Raw genomic sequence first — 17,722 nt, forward strand, 5'->3', positions numbered from 1 at the left:
GAACATTGCTTCTCGTGAGCTGTTCATGATATAACCAGCAGGGATGCCAGGTTCTCAAAATTTTCTTCTCGAAACGAAAACAAATTGATCGTATGGGGATGGGAGGGGATAAGGTTAATCACAATACTTTGCCACCGAATTTTGTGCCTTCACGTGCCGACTACATTAGCAACAGCCAAGCAGTATCAACAGCAGCCTGGGGCTCATATTTTGCTTTCAGATATCTTGCAGAACAAATCTCGAAATATACTCGTAATAACGAAGCAACTACCAAGAGTGTATAGACGGGCAGAAAAACAATCTCGAATTGTTCCCGGATTTCCCGGTTAAAAACACTCTTTTTCCCGGATGAAAAAACACTATGCCCCGCTTGAAAGTACATTTATTTTCGTGTTAAGTGACAATATACTTTCCCTCAGAGTTGTAAAACTTACCAATACCTTGAATTGTAAAAGTTGTACACACCGGTTTAAAACTTACCGGCACAACGCGTTTTGGAGAGATCTTTAATGCGCGGCAAGAAGTAGACTGCATATTTTCGTATTACTAAAGCAGAAATACGAATGCCACCAAATGCAGCACAGTGATTGATCGCTTTTGTCAGCCAGTTATAGCTAACAACGCGTGATCTCGCTAGCCAAAGATAGTAGGTAGCACACATGGTGTGGTCAACCAATAGCAACATGTCTGATAAGTAGCGCGAGCACACTAATAGGAAAAATTAATGGTTTCATGTATTACACGTACACTATAGCTACAAGAAACGCTAAGCTGTCACGTGTAATATCGGTCTTTTGTACCGTATGTTGCGCTTTAACATAGATCAAACTCAAATGAGCCACTAAAAATAATGGCAACTTTTGAATAATAGTCAAACGCTCAATGTTTTAAGAAATTCATCGCACATTAACATAATGTACCTTGAAAGTAACGCTTCTCAAACTAAAATTCGTTATATTTTCCCGCGATCTGTTACAAAGATAAACAGTTGTGACAAATCAAAAATGGTTCAAATGGCTCGAAGAACTATGGGACACATCTGAGGTCATCAGTAGACTTAGAACTACTTAAACCTGACTAACCTAAGTACATCACACACATCCATGCCCGAGGCAGGACTCGAAGTACATCACACACATCCATGCCCGAGGCAGGATTCGAACCTGCGACCGTAGCAGCAGCGTGATTTCGGACTGAAGCGTCTAGAACTGCTCGGCCACAGCGGCCGGCTCACTTCGTCCTAGTGCCTCTGACATTTTGACACATTTTGGTGTCGCAGACACTTTTGTGTGTACTGCGTTATGTTGTAAAGTGGAGCATTTTCTTTTCAACTAACGTTTTTTGGTGTTATTCTTTCGTGTTTTATTGCTGCAGTATTATTCTGCAGTAGCAGGCTAAAGTAAAATTCTTTGTTAGAATATCAGTTCTTAACACTCAGAATTACAAAAATTTAACTGAAAACTAAAACAATGAAAAATTCCCGGAATTCTAAAAAATTCTTGCGTTTTTCCCGGTTGTCCCGGGGCGTATACAACCAAGTCAAGTGACTCCACACCTCTTTCAACATCCATGTTCGAAATCCCTCAACAGCGTCACTCGAGGCGGTCCAAGTAATACACAAATCCCAACGCTTGCATATTCTTACGTTCGGTGTCATATCCCTACCCTTTAGTCATCTCGCACAAAGCAGATTCAAATATTTTATTCCTGTAATGAGATTCTGCCTTGTGCGATTACATCCAACTATTTTCAACAACATTTTAACACTTACTGTCCATTTATCTACATTTAGTTCGGAACTTTCCCTTTTTCTGAATTTTTAGGTTGACTTTACATCTGTCATTTCATGCACAGCTGTACGTCCATCTCCGTTTCCAATCCCGTTCACAACATTCCTCCCAGTTTACTTCGACTTTTTGCTCCCTTTATTTCCAGCAGCTGGTAAAATTTCGAAATGTAAGCTCTTGTCATCTATTATAGTCTGAAGTCACTGCCTTGACTATCCTTATCACAAAACAATCCAGTTGAAAAACTTAGATTAATTTATGAAATATTAGATTTGTAAGGTGATATCATAATTTTATTAATTGAATTGCCTGCGTATTCTGCCTGAAGAACGGGTTATTGGGCACTAAGCCCCCTCCTCTCTCCACCAAATACACACAGTCACCGAAAGCTGCCATTACTTTATAACTTTATCTGTGAGAGCACAGCAAGTTACGATTCTAATATTTATGGCCTGAAAATATTTCCTTTTCTATGAAATTTGACCCATTAATGGACAAAAAAAGGGATCTGATTATATTTAATGAAATATGAGGTAGTGAACATACTTTCATACTCAACGGAACAACAGTGGGACGTTTAACACAAAGTTAATGAAGCCAAGTTGCGACCAAGATCTTCAACTGTCCTAGTACAGCCTATCAGTAACCGTGTATCCTTTCTTGTAAGAAAAACGCGTAAAATTCAGATGTAACTGCACACAGTATGTTCTAACACGTATCGAAAGAAAAAGTGATTCATTTGAAAGTAGAGTCTTTAGCATTTATTGCTGCAGCCAAGTGTCTTGAAGTTCAGTGTGAACCGCACTCATCTGATTTAACTGTTAATTGTACATAAAATCGGTAAAAAATCTGACCGCTGAAGGCAGTTCCTGGAAAGATTAATTCTGCTGAAAGCAGTTCATTTCAGTTATGGTGCACTCGTACATGATGCTCGAAATAACACAGCTTAAATAAGCATTTGTGCACGTGAACTTTAAAGATCATTAGATTGGAAAATGACTTCATAAGAAAAAAATTCACGCGATATCTGACTTTATATTCAGTCATTATTCAGAAAATAGACACGAAAGTTGGTGAATAGCACACCTATCGCACCACATGGCTGTACAGTACTAATATTTAGAAAGAAGAAAACTAACCCCATATGCTTTCTAATCCTCGTAATATTGTTTGGAAGCGGCAGAGTAGTGTACAACGCAACTGATATGCTCGGATGACACAATGAAAAGTAGATATTGATCCTATCATATTCAAGCAAAGACACAAACTAAACAATGAGCTAACTTTCCTTCCATGAACAAGCAGTTGCTAAGCATATCTCAAAAATGAACTTGAAAACCGTATAATATAGAATTACGTCAGCGTCGTGCGAGCAGGTAATACATAATAGACATATTATGCAAGTCATCAGCAGGCAGTACGATGTTCATATCATCAGGCTGAGAAGAAGAACAGTAGTAGACTGCCTGTCCAAGCTGCCCTATCGAACTGGAAACTCACAAAGAAAATTCCCCATCTCGTCCCCGCAGATTTAGTGGTAAGATAGCCCGGGGGACAGCCCGTCAAAAACTGAACAAAGATCAAGAATGAAAACAGAAAGAAAGTTTGAAAAAAGAAGCAAAATCGAAATAGTGAATGGTCCAAACTTAAGAACTGCAACGTCGAGGCACGTTAACATGCATGATGTCGAGGTTATGTGGTCACTGTGTCGGACTGCGAAGAGTGTTCAAATCTCCCTAGTGCCCACTCTTTTTCTTTTTTTCCACAAAATTATGAACTGTTCATTGACGTATCAGTTCGTTGAATTCAGATTTGGTCTGTATCGTGGCTTAACGTCCGTTTGCAACAGCTAGGAGTAAGAAAGGGATATCCAGACATATGTACCTCCTACTTGTTCTACACAAGTACCACATGTTACGATTCCTTTATTCCGTTTTGGAAGTTCTGACTCTTGAATTCCTTTGTTGTAACATAGTTCACACCCGTTTGTTTGTTGTTTCCATTTCTGTGAGAGGTCTACGCGGCATTTCGCCTGCTCTCACTATTCATCACATTTACTTGCGACGGTAATACATTCGTACCACATGACTCGTACTATAAGACCAATGTATACTATGACAACTGCCAAGGCTACTACAGGAGAACAGATGCATCAGTGACCGGATGAAAGTCATAATTTTCTGAAAAAAAAATAGTAGGGCACTAGTGAGATTTGAAAACAGGCAGTCCGTCACTGTGACCAGAGAACCATAACCACGTAATTCTTGCAATTTGATCGATGTTGCACATATTATGCTTGAACCGTTCACTGTGTCTTCTCTTTTCACAGTTCAGTACACTTCCTTCCTGTTTTCATGCTTGATCTGTGTTCAGTTTTTGACTGGCTATTCACTAGCCATTTTATCACTAAACCTGAGGCGGGTGCGGTGGGGAGTTTCCATTATCAGCGCCAATTAGAGTTGCCACCTGTTCCGTATTGTACAGGATACCCCGTATTTAAGTTGAGAATTGTGCGTCCCTATTATGAACTGCTGCCCCGTAAAAAACAAACGTTTTTCTTTGTTTGTCTCTAAATATATTAAAATCCATACTTGATTCGAGCGCCGTTGACGTTCACAGTAGTTCCATTATTTTTCTCTTTGGAGCTCCAGAAGAAGAAAAATCTCGTGATGCCTTGCAGTTCGCTGGTGAAGATGACATGCTAGTTATTTTCCTCGTGTTCCGCCACGTACTTCCGTATGTCTTCCCTTCCATTTGCAATGTGATTCTTCATGCTGTTTCGAGACTAAATAAATGTAAATCGTAGTACTTCTATTAATTTCCTTTTCTGCATGCTTTGTCATGCCTAATGCATTGTACTGTATGTACTGTTAAGAGGGTGTAAGTTAATTTCTTTTACGAATTTCAATAATTATACAACACTGTTAATGGAATTAATAATAATGTAACTGAAACTGGTACAGCCGGCCGTTGTGGCCGTGCGGTTCTAGGCGCTTCAGTCTGGAACCGCGTGACCGCTACGGTCGCAGGTTAGAATCCTGCCTCGGGCATGGATATGTGTGATGTCCTTAGGTTAGTTAGGTTTAAGTAGTTCTAAGTTCTAGGGGACTGATGACCACAGATGTTAAATCCCATAGTGCTCAGAGACATTTTTTTTTTTTTTTTGAAACTAGTACATAAAGTTTGGTTCCAATTATTTATGAACTGTCCCGTACTTTTGTGAAAAATCCAGTTTTATAGGCACATGACCCTTACTTCTTTTATCAAAAAGCGGCTATCCTAGCGCCAAGCAACTTGATTAGTTGACTAGACACCATGCTCGAAGTACTACTTAAAGACATACTTTTCACTTTTCAATCAAGTGTGCTACTACTCTAGCAGACGAAAACATGGACTTCAGTGGCTGTAGGTTATACGAGTCTCTCTCTCTATCTCTCTCTCTCTCTCTCTCTCTCTCTCTCTCTCTCTCTCTCTCTCTCTCTCTCTCTTTTTAACACACACATACACACATTATGAGGAAAGAAAATTGCACTAAAATCCATTAGGAGTCTAAACTATAATTCTAAAAAGATGCATGAAGTCCTACAAAGCTCAGGTATCGATTGTGGAATGTTGTAGCTTTTGTACTGAGAGCATGTAATCTGTGAGTGACGCGGCCATGTGACCCTTGAGGGATCGATCGCCAACACCGATGTTCATTTACCGTTATTATCAGGTAAAAATTCGTCTCTCAAGCTAATTATATTCAAACGGTAAAGGTAGTGATTCCACTAAATGTGAACACCGTTCTACAGTTCACTGGTGAGAAACAGTCTGAAAAGCTTGTGATGGTATTGCCAAAGCTTCTGATGAAGTTGCACGGTAGGTTTTGGTGGATAATAATTGTTAAGAAAAAAAATTGATACTTTGCGCTGTTTCCGAGTTAATTAGCTTTCAAGTTAGTCAATCAGACTGTTGCGCGCGCAAGTTCAAGCGGCCCGCCAGATACAATTAGTGTCAGTTGGTTTAATTATAAGATTCTCAGCAAACTAAACGATCCGGCGACCAGGGCAGACAGAGTAGTTACACCAACGCTACCACAGACGCCGACGCTAGCGTCTCCACGACCGCCGACGCGCAGCCAGCCGTGAGGGGGTGGGGATAAAACTCGGCCGCGCGTATCACTGAAAAAGAGGTCGAAGACGCCATCATGTGTATTAAAAACTCTGCCCCAGGCGAAAATGGCATTCAGAGACTTCACCTCAGAAGATACCCCCGTATGACAATCATCCCCGCAGTTGAGATTATTTAACTACAGCATGGCGCATGACATCATCCTCACAACGTGTAAAAAAAAGCGAAAACAATAATAATACACAAACCGGAAAAACCTGAGACAGGCTCAGAATCCTACTGCCTCATATTCTTAATAGACGTACTCAGAAAAACCTTCGAGAAGATAATTACCGGCAGGGTAACCAATTACACAGACAAACTACAAATAACCCCGCATCTCTAATCAGACTCCACATTAAACCAATCAGAATCTGGCACAATGCGCGCTCGCGGTCTTTCTAGACATCGAGCGTGCATTCGACAAGATTTGGCATAACAGTCTACTGTTCAAATTACTGAAATTAGGCTTTCCTCCCAAGACTACTATAAGACAGACTATCTCAAGCACATGTAAAGAACGAAACATTCTCCCTCTCCTCCCCACAAGCAGGGTAGTGCAGAATGCAATAATATCCCCTCTGCTATACTCATTATACGCCACTGACAAACCGACCACCACCAGACCTAAAGAACAAGTTCAACTCAACTCAACTCATCACCCTCAAAAATGGTTCACATGGCTCTGAGCACTGTGGGACTAAACTTCTCAGGTCATCAGTCCCCTAGAACTACTTAAACTTAACTAACCTAAGAAAATCACACACATCCATGCCCGAGGCAGGATTCGAACCTGCGACCGTAGCGGTCGCGCGGTTCCACACTGCAGCGCCTAGAACCGCTCGGCCACTCCGGCCGGCTCAACACCCTCCATCGGCCGAGAAAAAAAGACATACATCATGAAACAAAAGAGCGAATGCAGAAATGGCGTTTAAAACCAAACCCGAACCAAACAAAACTAATCCCGTATAAACATCGCAACATACCCAAAAAGACGAAACAACACCCAGAAAACATCACACTAACGATGTGGGGAACCAAAATAAACATGATCGACAAAGCGAAACACCTAGGTTGACTCTAGATAAAAACTTAAATTTTGACGAACACATCAAACGAACATTAAACAAGACTAGGCAACGTCAGCCCCTAATAAGACAGGTTCTGGGGATAATTCCATGGCTGCAATGATAAAACAGCGATAAACACATACAAAACATTTGTACGTCCCCTTTTCGAGTATGCGGCTGCTCCTAGCCTTTATGTCACGAACGAAAACTGAAAGACTTCGTCAGACTGAAAGACGCATGTTACTAAGCCTACTAAGACTCCCACCCACTGCCCCTAGACAAGAAGCATACGATGAAGCTACAGCCGAGACTAGCAACGTTATGGCCGCCACATATTAGGAAGTCGCCCTGACCTCATACACAGATTCTCACAAACAAACCTAAATTCAAATACACATTCCGTCCTCCAACAATCATACACAACACACTAACAACCAACCTAGACCCAATACACAGCCATGAACTTTCAGCACAGATTATCATCATAGCATCAAAAATATTAACACAATGGCACTCCTGGCACTGGATCCGGACCGCGACCCTCCCGTCTGACAGAAAACACTAAAAAATGTTACTACGTTGTAAACTACCTATATATTTTATATCTTTAATTTATCCCAACAAAAGAAACTGAAAAAAAAGAAACTAAATGTTTTCGTCACTGAATGATCCTCAATCTTACAAACTTATATTCACCACGAACCTTACAGCATCCAACAAAGAGTTTCCAAACTCCAAGAAATTGTATAACACATGATTCAAACTCCAAAAAATTGTATATCCTTAGCTTACTACTAATCCATATCCTGTCATCTACATTTTTATACTATTAAGACTCGTATTTTCAATCCAAATATTTCCAATTAACTTTACGTTGTGTAGCATTGAGGCCATTATTTTGTAAACAAAACCCAAAAGTTTTTGTAACTAAGATTGACCATCAGTTCCCCCAAACACTGTAAGAACCATCAACATGGTACACATCATGGCCGTATACTTGTATATGCACAAAAGTGCTAACCACTGCACACCTGCATATACCTATGTTCTTATATTTTTTGTAATGTATTAATCACGAACATCCGAAAACAGTAGTCTATAATGTGTATCATAAGCAGCGCTGTTCTCTGATCTCCGAGCATGTTGGCAGTTCACATTCTACATTCCATACGTACGTGTCTATAACCATTTTCCGTAACCAGGGTGGCCATGCACATCAGTGCATTGGCGCTCGACGAGGAAGTAAATCGTTGTAATTCTAGTTGCGGAAGAAATATTCATAGCCAGAATTTAGTAGCAAACCGCGAAAATGTGACGACGTATAGTTTTGATCACGAGACTTCATGTTTACGTCATGAGCTGGATCCTGAAGACGTCCACAGCATCCACTATAGTGAATGGAGGTGACAATCTAGGTTGTGACCTGTTCGCAGAAATCAGCGTTAAGCTCCCCCGCCCCCAATCCCTTGCACCATTCTAGGTAAGTATGTCCATGTTGCACTGAATCATTTTCTACCGAAGCTTGGTAACTTACATGACGTGGAGGCCGACCATTACGTATGCAGGTCGTACTAAAACTATCCATCCATATTTTTCCAGTTAACAAAGCAAATGTCACGCTGCTTTACAGTAGCAATTGGCCAAGTTCTTCATCAAGTAACACAGGCAATGTTCTGGCACTAGGTTTAGTCCTCCTTTTATATGTACGAGGGTGGTTTGGTACGTCTGGTAAATTTCCAAGTTAGAATGGAACATTTGCTGCCTCTTCATGGTTTGTAAGTTTAATTATTCCAAGGCTCGTATAATGAATTTCAACAATGTCCGGCGTACAGTTGGCAGCCGTTTGAATTGGTCGGAGTGTCGACTGTGACTGAAAATTGACAAAACCGAGTTCCGTACTGTTATTAAACATTTTCTCTTGAACTGCTGAGCTACTGGACAAATAAAAACAAAATTGGATTAAGTTCACGCAGACTCTGCACTATCCTTGGAGACCATTTACTTTTGAGCTAATAAATTTAAACGTGGTGGGGCAAGCTCCGAAGACGAAGTGCACTCTGGACGTCCATTTGACGTCACCACGGAGGAAATCATTGACAAAATCCATGGTATGGTAATGTCAGATCGCCGAACAAAAGTACGTGAGATTGCTGAGACTGCAGGCATCTCATATAAGCGAATGCATAATATCTGCATGGAGAACTGACTATGAAAAAAGGTATGTGCGAGGTGGGTGCCGCGATTGCTCACGGTTGACCAGTAGCTCATCCGGCACAGCATTTCAACACAATGTCTAGCGATGTTTAATCGTAATCCGCACGACTTTTGTGCCGATTTGTGACCTTGATGAAACCTGGATCATCGTTACACCACAGAGTCGAAACGTGCGCCTCAATGGCTGAGTGGCAGTGTGCCGCCGGCAGTACTGCGAGGCGGTCACGCGCCAGAGCGCTGCAGGTGAGGCGCGAACCGTGTGTTTGTGTTTACTTCGGCCGCTGTAAGTGCCATTTTCCTTCTAGACCACCATAGCGTACAACTATCGGAAGAAGACATAACATTTCAACTTTCGTTCAGACTTCGCCCGACCCAAGGCCCTGAAGGCAGAACGATTTATTCGTGACGAAGTTAAAATATCACCAACGGATCTAATTGGTATCCACCTATCCATAGTTAGCAGTATCGTATACGTCAAAATGATCAACGATGCGGCATGCGACAAGGTGCTTCAAGAGGCAAAACGTGGACTGCGCTTCTGTCATTCCGACGGCAACGTCGGACCCGTTACCGTCAATCACGCAGGTCTCGGCACACGAACGATAAGGATCTTCGAACTGTCGTTCGAACTACCTGCAGACGTCGTCATCGCGGCGCTCCGTCCCTATGGCAACGTTCCGGAACATGTCACCAAACGATGGGTACAATTTCAAACCTATCCCGTTTTAAACGGTGTCAGACAGGTCCGCATCGAGTTGCAGAAACACGTACCTTCCTATCTACGTATAGGAGATTGCCGTGCCATTATAATGTACGACGGCCATCACACTTGTTCCAGGTAGGGGAAAGAAGGTCATTTATGGTCTCAATGCATTCAACGACGTGTCGCGCAGCTTCCGTTGTCGGAAGCGTCAGTCACACACATGATGACCGCCCTACCGGTCACTTAAGCAGCGGCTCTTGCCACGTCTACAGTTTCGTCCAGCCCGTCGCCCGGTCCCTCCGATCGGCACGTCCCACCGTCCCATTCACCTAAGGACGGTGCAGACGTCCCAACTGACAACCTTTCCGCCGAACAGGCTACCGCACCGGACGCTGAGGAGACCAGTACATCACAACACCTGTCTGACAACTTCATATTACCCACCGACGCCTTCGAACCGAGTCGACGCTCCTCCTTGCCGTCTTCCGACACTGAGGAACAAGTGAGCAAACAACGTTCGCCACGTAGGCGCAAACGTCGCCGCCGTTCACCCACGGGCTCTCAAAGCGTCGCCACCCAAGACGACGAAGACGACACCCAACCAGCCGACATTTCCACGCAGACGTCGGCGGACAGCTTTCACGACGAACAAGACGCTTCGCAGCGCGGGACCACCATGGAAGTCGCCACGCACAATGAAACGATCGGTGCGCAGGTTGAGACGCCTGTCTCCCCGCCGACAGCTCCAGATCTCTCTCACCACGATGCAGTTCCCATGGACATTGGACAGACCCACGGCACAGAAGCATGTGCCGACGACGTTGAGAAAGGTACGCCCCCTCCTCCGGATGAGTTGCCTCCCCTGGACTTGGCTGCCTGATAATATCAAAAGCGAGGCACTGCAGCAGATGGGACGGGACTTCCTGTCGGTGCCCTCCTCATACTCCCCTTGGTGATGGTAGATGCGCATCCACCGCCACTGGAACAAACGTACCGGTTCGCCACATTGAACATCAACATGATAGGCATTGCACCCAAGCTGCAGCTCCTACGTGACATGCTTCGGGTCTCTGACGTCGACGTCGCCCTTCTTCAGGAAGTTCGCGTTGCCACACTACCACTGGTCTACGGCTACGACTCATACACGTCCACATGTGATCAATCAGGGTGTGGAGTGGCTATCTACATGCGCGAAGGAATCCCACTCACGGACATGACAATCCTTCCCTCTGGTAGGGGCATGGCTGTTACCATCTTCGACACGCGCGTCATCTGGCTCCACGAACCGTCGGCAGCGATCCACTTTTTTCGGACATGACGTGGCGCCCTTGTTTTCTGGGCGCTATGATCGCCTTATCATGGGAGGCGATTTCAACTGCGTTCTCCATCCGCAGGACCAAATGCCTGGTTATTCGCCAAGCCCGGCGCTGCTCACCTTAATCGAAGATTTTCATTCAGTGGACGTTTCGGAGAAAATTCATGGCAATACCCCCAGTTTTACTCATTACTGGATCGGTATTATGTCTCTGCCCACCTTGGCAACTAAGTCTCCCAAGCAGAACGATGACCCCTTTCATTTTCGGACCATTGCACCATCATTTGCTCCCTGGCTTTGCCACCCCAGTCAGTATGGCGCAGCAAAAAATATTGGAAGCTTAATGCTTCCCTCCTTGATGATCCACACTGCCGACAACCTACTGCCACTACATGGGCGTCTTGCGATAGACGCCTCCCGCAGTGCACATCCACATTCCATTGGTGGCTCTAATGTGCCAAACCTGCGATCAGAAAAGTCTTCATGCACTGTAGCAAAGAAGCAGCAGCATGGCATCGAGACACCACAAATTTTCACTACGCCGTCCTGCGTGAACTCGCAGCGAACGACAGTGTACTAAAGCTGCCCGCATCTCGTGGTCGTGCGGTAGCGTTCTCGCTTCCCACGCCCGGGTTCCCGGGTTCGATTCCCGGCGGGGTCAGGGATTTTCTCTGCCTCGTGATGGCTGGGTGTTGTGTGCTGTCCTTAGGTTAGTTAGGTTTAAGTAGTTCTAAGTTCTAGGGGACTGATGACCATAGATGTTAAGTCCCATAGTGCTCAGAGCCATTTGAACTAAAGCTTGTCTCCTCTCTCTCCACCGTTCACGACTGTATGGTGTCGTGGTGCGGTTCCGACGACACAACCTCCTCCACGACGAAACGCAAACCACAATCCATGCCGGATCCGACCATCGTCGTATACGTCAAACATCACGACCTCCGACGACGTTCACCACAAAACACAAGCGGCAGTGGTGTCTGCCTCTGCTGAACATTATCGCCAATTTTATGACGACGAACCGATGGCAACGGCAATACCTGATGATCTCCATCCTCCCCCTAATCGCCGGCCGGAGTGGCCGAGCGGTTCTAGGCGCTACAGTCTGAAACTGCGCGACCGCTACGGTCGCAGGTTCGAATCCTGCCTCGGGCATGGATGTGTGTGATGTCCGTAGGTTAGTTAGGTTTAAATAGTTCTAAGTTCTAGGGGACTGATGACTTCAGAAGTTAAGTCCCATAGTGCTCAGAGCCATTTTGAACCTCCCCCTACTCGGACCCTCACTGTAGCGGAATCAACGTCCGTGATGTCTGCAATCACCGCTGAAGAGGTGGTAGATGCGATCAACAAGGGGGACAAGAACAAATCACCAGGACCGGATGGTCTCCCCGTGGAGTTTTACCAGACGTTCACCACGTTAATGCTTCCTTACTGGACGGAAATGATTTAGGAACTCCTTACTCCGTTCTTCCCAATTCCATCTAAATTCGTCACTGACATTCTTCTACCTGTGTCTAAACCGAAGGGAGGGTCTAATGTCTCTGCATATGGCCCCTTACATTAATGAATGCAGACTATAAAATCTATGCACGCCTCTTAGCAGCGCGCATACCTACCGTCTTACCTACGGTCCTTTCACCGGAGCAGACTGCACGTGGTTGTGGAGCCACCCTACAAACAGCCTTAGGAGAATGCCGTGACCTTGTCGCGCTGGCGGCAATTGTCGCCTTCGTGCAGCACTGGTATCCATCGATTTCACGAGTGCCTTTGATCGCGTTCGAAATCCATTCCTCCTCAGGGTGACGACATGTATGGGGTTCCAATTACTCTTTGTAGATGCCATTCGCCGGTTACTACTTCCCGCGGTTTCGATGGTATAAGTCAGTGGGAGGCTTGTAGTACCGATTCCTATACGCCGCTCTGTACGTCAAGGATGCGTTATGTCTACTTTACTATATGCCATTGCACTTGAGCCCCTCATCACTGGTCTTACCTCTAGACTGCAGGGTCTCACTTTTCGTGACTGCGCCTTTCACTGCAGGGCTTATGCGGACGACCTCCTCTATCTCACCTGCTCCTCCACGGAACTCAATGACGCCATCCAATGGATCCACCAGTATGGACGTATTTCGGGTAGCATTCTTAATGTCCGCAAATCGACTATGATACACATTGGGTGTGGCCTCCCGGTTATGGTGCCAACCCCACTCCCAGTCAATACCACCGTTCGTTACTTGGGTATCGAATTTACGAGCTCCACACACCGCACAGTGGCCCTCGCTTACCGGCGGCTTTTGCAGTCGATTCGACAACACGTTGGCGGTCAGGTGCGCCGTAACTTAACCACCTCCAACATGTGTCCTAAGTCAACATGTATGTCGCCCCTAAACTGGTACACGTCGCCGAGATCCTCTCAATGCCGTTGCTCCTTGGCCGCCACGTCCAATCAGTCTTTAGATATTTCGTGTCAGCAGGGGCACTTTTCAAAATCCGCAACAACACTCTAACACTGCCTCCTGCAAAAGGAGGCCTCGGACTCGTCAACGTGCGGGCACGATCTTCTGCACTCTTTGTCCGTACTATGTTGCGGCACTGGCGGGGGTCGATCCCGTCCTTAACACACAGTATCTTAGATATCCTCCGACCAGATTCTCTCGATCCACCGATCAATGTGGCACCAATTTCTCCATTATTGTACCATTTCGCCAATTGTTTCATAGAACCCAGCTACGTTCGGGCCGATCTTCCCGTCACCCGTCCTCCCTGTACAAAAGACTATTAACGTTTGTTTATGCTGTCCAACCCTTGCGACCCCATGGTGCTGGCTAACGGTTTGGGGTTGTGTGCATGCACTCTTTTTACTGTCGTCTGTGTCTGCACGCTGGTATATTTTAGTCTATGGCAAATTCCCGACTAATAGTCGACTTTGTCGTATATGACTGACCACCTCCCCACTTTGCCCTGACCGTCAGCTCGAAGACACCGACGAGCACCGTCTTATGTGCCCCTGTTGTTAAGCATAATACACTCATCTGGTTTCGGGGACATGCTTTAGAATACCTCTTTCAGAGAGGTCGGCATACAGTCCTCGACTTCTGGTACTAAGTTGTGACCGCGCATAGCACCCTCACCCGAAAACCATGTTACCGACAAACTTTCGCCGGTTATGTCCGCAGCGTCTTCCTTGATCCCCGCTCAAAGTTGGGGTGTGCCATGCCTACCCGTCACAAGATGCAACACCCATATCCACGTTCTCATGCATTGAAAAAAAAAGACAGAATGTGTAATATTTTGTTGTATTTAATGTTTTTCTAATATTTTTGTTAAACTAGAACTCATTTATATATGTTTAACTTGTACCTTGAAGAACTGTTGCATTGTGTATATATATGTACTGTTAGTTTGTTCAATAAAAAAAACTGTACAAGAGTGTGTGGCCTTGGTATAAACTTTCATATGTCGCTTCAGTCTCCACATAGACTGAAGCGCCAAAGTAACTGGTGTAGGCATTTAAAATTTTTTTTAAAAAAAAGAAAAAAAGCAAATAAAAAAGTGGTCAGCACGACGGAATGCCATGCAAAGGGGCCCACTTCGATTCCCGGCTGGGTCAGAAATTTTCTCCACTCAGAGACTGGATGTTGTGTTGTCATCGTCTCATCATCCCCATCGACGCGCAAGTCGCCGAAGTGGCATCAATTAAAAAGACTTGCACCAGGCGACCAGTTTATCCGACAGGAGGCCATAGCCACAGGACATTTCATTTTAGAGTCAAAACGGCAGGCAAAACAATGGACAAAGGCTGGTGAAAGTGTACCGAAAAAGACAAAGACCATTTTGTCAACTGATAAGGTGATGGCCACTTGTTTTTTGGGATTCCCAAGGAATAATCCGTAGAGATTACTTGGGAAAAGGCAGAACCACAACTGGACCCTATTATGCTTCATTATTGGATCGTTTGAAACTTTCGTTGACTGGAAAAGGTTGGCACACAAGAAAGAGTTCTTCCACCAGGATAATGGGCAAACCCACGCATCAGCGATGAAAATGGATGAACTGGGATTTGACTCGGTTGCTCAAGAGCCCTATTCACCACACTTAGCCCCAAGTGGCTTGTTCCTGTTCCCTAACTTGAAACTTTGGCTACCTGGGAAGAAATGTCCTTCAAATGAGGAAGTGATAGTGGCAGTCAATGAGTATTTTGTAATGTATGATAGAGCCTATTTTTGCGACGGGATGAAGAAGCTTAAGGATCGCCGTACCAAGTTTATATCTCTCAAAGGAGGCTATGTCGAGAAGTAAGGTGAGCTGCTTGCTTTATTACCAGACTTCTCAAACTACCGTCGTATGTTCATCCGAAATAACACAAAACAATATTCAGTTGCACAAGCACACGAAACAGAAATACACATGATAAATACAAGCACTTGATGATTCACTGAAAGACAATTTCCATACATGCGCCACTGTGAAAATATCATCACAAATCTATTCGAACTCCATTCACGCGCTTATACTGCTCCATTTGACGCGAACGAGGCATACCGTCATTTGTTTCCATGTTTTTTACAACTTGTCCTTCCGATCGTACAAGATGGAGCGATGGTAAGACTCAACGTAGCATAACGCTATAACGTAATCCATTCCGGATTGACCCGCGGCCAAGCTTCCCACAGGGCCATTCGCGTTGTGACGTCATCCGGCAGACAGCCGGCAGCTGGCGATTGGCGCGTGTAATGTACACTAAACGTAACGCGAGGCTCAATAAGCGAGCTCTACGCTATGAAGATAGATATATGCGAAAGAGAGCGGTCAGAGTATTAGAATCTGTATCCCAAAACAAGAAGAAACTGGACCAAGCAACAAATGCAGTGCTAGAAATAACCCTAAAAGAACAAGATGCAGCCCTGAAAAGGGTCAAAGCTGTTTTGTGCGTCTTGTTATAAAAGAGAAAATTAAGTACACTTGTGAAAGAATGTGTGGTAAGGAAGAAGGTATAAAATTTATTATGTAAATGTATCACTCCGGGACAAATTCGCTGTTTGTTACAAGGCAACACCCGTGTTAAATGGAGTTCCCAGAATATTTTCAGCGCACTAACTTAGAGGCCCTTTCTCGAAAAGCTTATACGTACTTGCGAAAGTATAACATTCCTTTGCCCTGTTGTCCAACGCTTCAAAATTAGACTAGAAATTGTAAGCGCAGTGCAGGTGTTTCGGAAAATGTTTTGACAATTTTGATAGAAAGAGTACCGGTAATACATTTACTGTGTTACAAAACTACGCTGCGTTTTGAAGAAATGAATATTGACGGCTGCATCGCTACGATGAGAAGGAAGACAAGATTTTGGGACCTCACAGCGATGTATTAGTTGTGATGAGTTGTTGTTTATGTAAGTCTTGGATGCAACTAGTTTATTATAATTTTGATGTGACAGTGAACAGCAACCTGCTCCAAGATATGATAATAAAAGTTGAACGTTCATGGCTACACGTTGTGACCGTAACGTGTGATATGGGAGGAAAAATTTCTAGAGTTTGGAATGAGCTTTGCGTCGACCCACCCGAAACGTTTTTCACAAACCCAGCGGACAAGGAATGGAAGATCTGGGTTTTCTACGATGTGCCTCATTTACTAAAGCTTCTTAGAAACCACTTTTTGGATGAACGAGTAGTACTGCCTAATGTTAATAGGGAGCCTTTTATACAGTCAGAAATGTGCCCTGAATATAACACACCACTTATCACGAGCTCACATCAGTATCACAGATAGAGCACGACAGAATGGTAGGATGGGTGCTCGTTTATATTTTCACACGGCACTATTAAAGCACTATTGTATGTTCCAGGAAAGAAAAGTGAAAGTATTTTCCTTGAATTAGTCAATAATGTGTTCGACGTTTCGAATTGTAGACTTCCCTTTGAGCATGGCACACCTCTACGAAGTGGGTACGGTCTGAATCTTTCAAGACAAGAGAACACTTCAAGACGGTTTCGAGATGTTTGTCATGATGTGCGCTTTGGAAACATAAAAGCTTTTGTTGCCGTTTCAAAAGGGATTTATCATCTCCATCACGTCATTTCTAGAACTGATTGAACAAGTAAGAAAAGATAAAGGATGGCATATCCGAACATCCCAACAAAATCAGGACTAACTAGAAAATTATTTTTCTAGAATTCGAGGTATTAATGCCGCCTACAACAACCCTTCAGCAGTCGAGGTCAAGCACAACATTCGACTTCTTATTTTAACAGAAAATGCATGGGTTGCTGATGAGAGAATCAGCACAGCTGCCGTAGACACCAGAATGCACGATTACCAGTGAACTTTCTACCGACATGACAGAGGAAAAACCAACTGAAAGCTCCATGTGTAACACACAGTTACTGGTAAGAGAAGAAGAATTCCTGAGAACAGGCCACGAAATAAAGGGAAAAAACTGTTGCAGAGGACGTTTCGCCTGACTGTGTTCACTTGCATTTAAGTG

The 17,722-nt window shown here is 44.3% G+C and overlaps 1 protein-coding gene across 1 annotated transcript in view; it reads left to right on the forward strand.

The window, feature by feature from the left end:
* LOC126158058 (Down syndrome cell adhesion molecule-like protein Dscam2) overlaps window positions 1-17,722 on the forward strand; it is a 222,721-nt gene that overhangs the window by 13,348 nt on the left and 191,651 nt on the right. The window lies entirely within an intron of this gene.

Source organism: Schistocerca cancellata, chromosome 2 (genome assembly GCF_023864275.1).
Source record: "Schistocerca cancellata isolate TAMUIC-IGC-003103 chromosome 2, iqSchCanc2.1, whole genome shotgun sequence".
Lineage (NCBI taxonomy): Eukaryota > Metazoa > Arthropoda > Insecta > Orthoptera > Acrididae > Schistocerca > Schistocerca cancellata.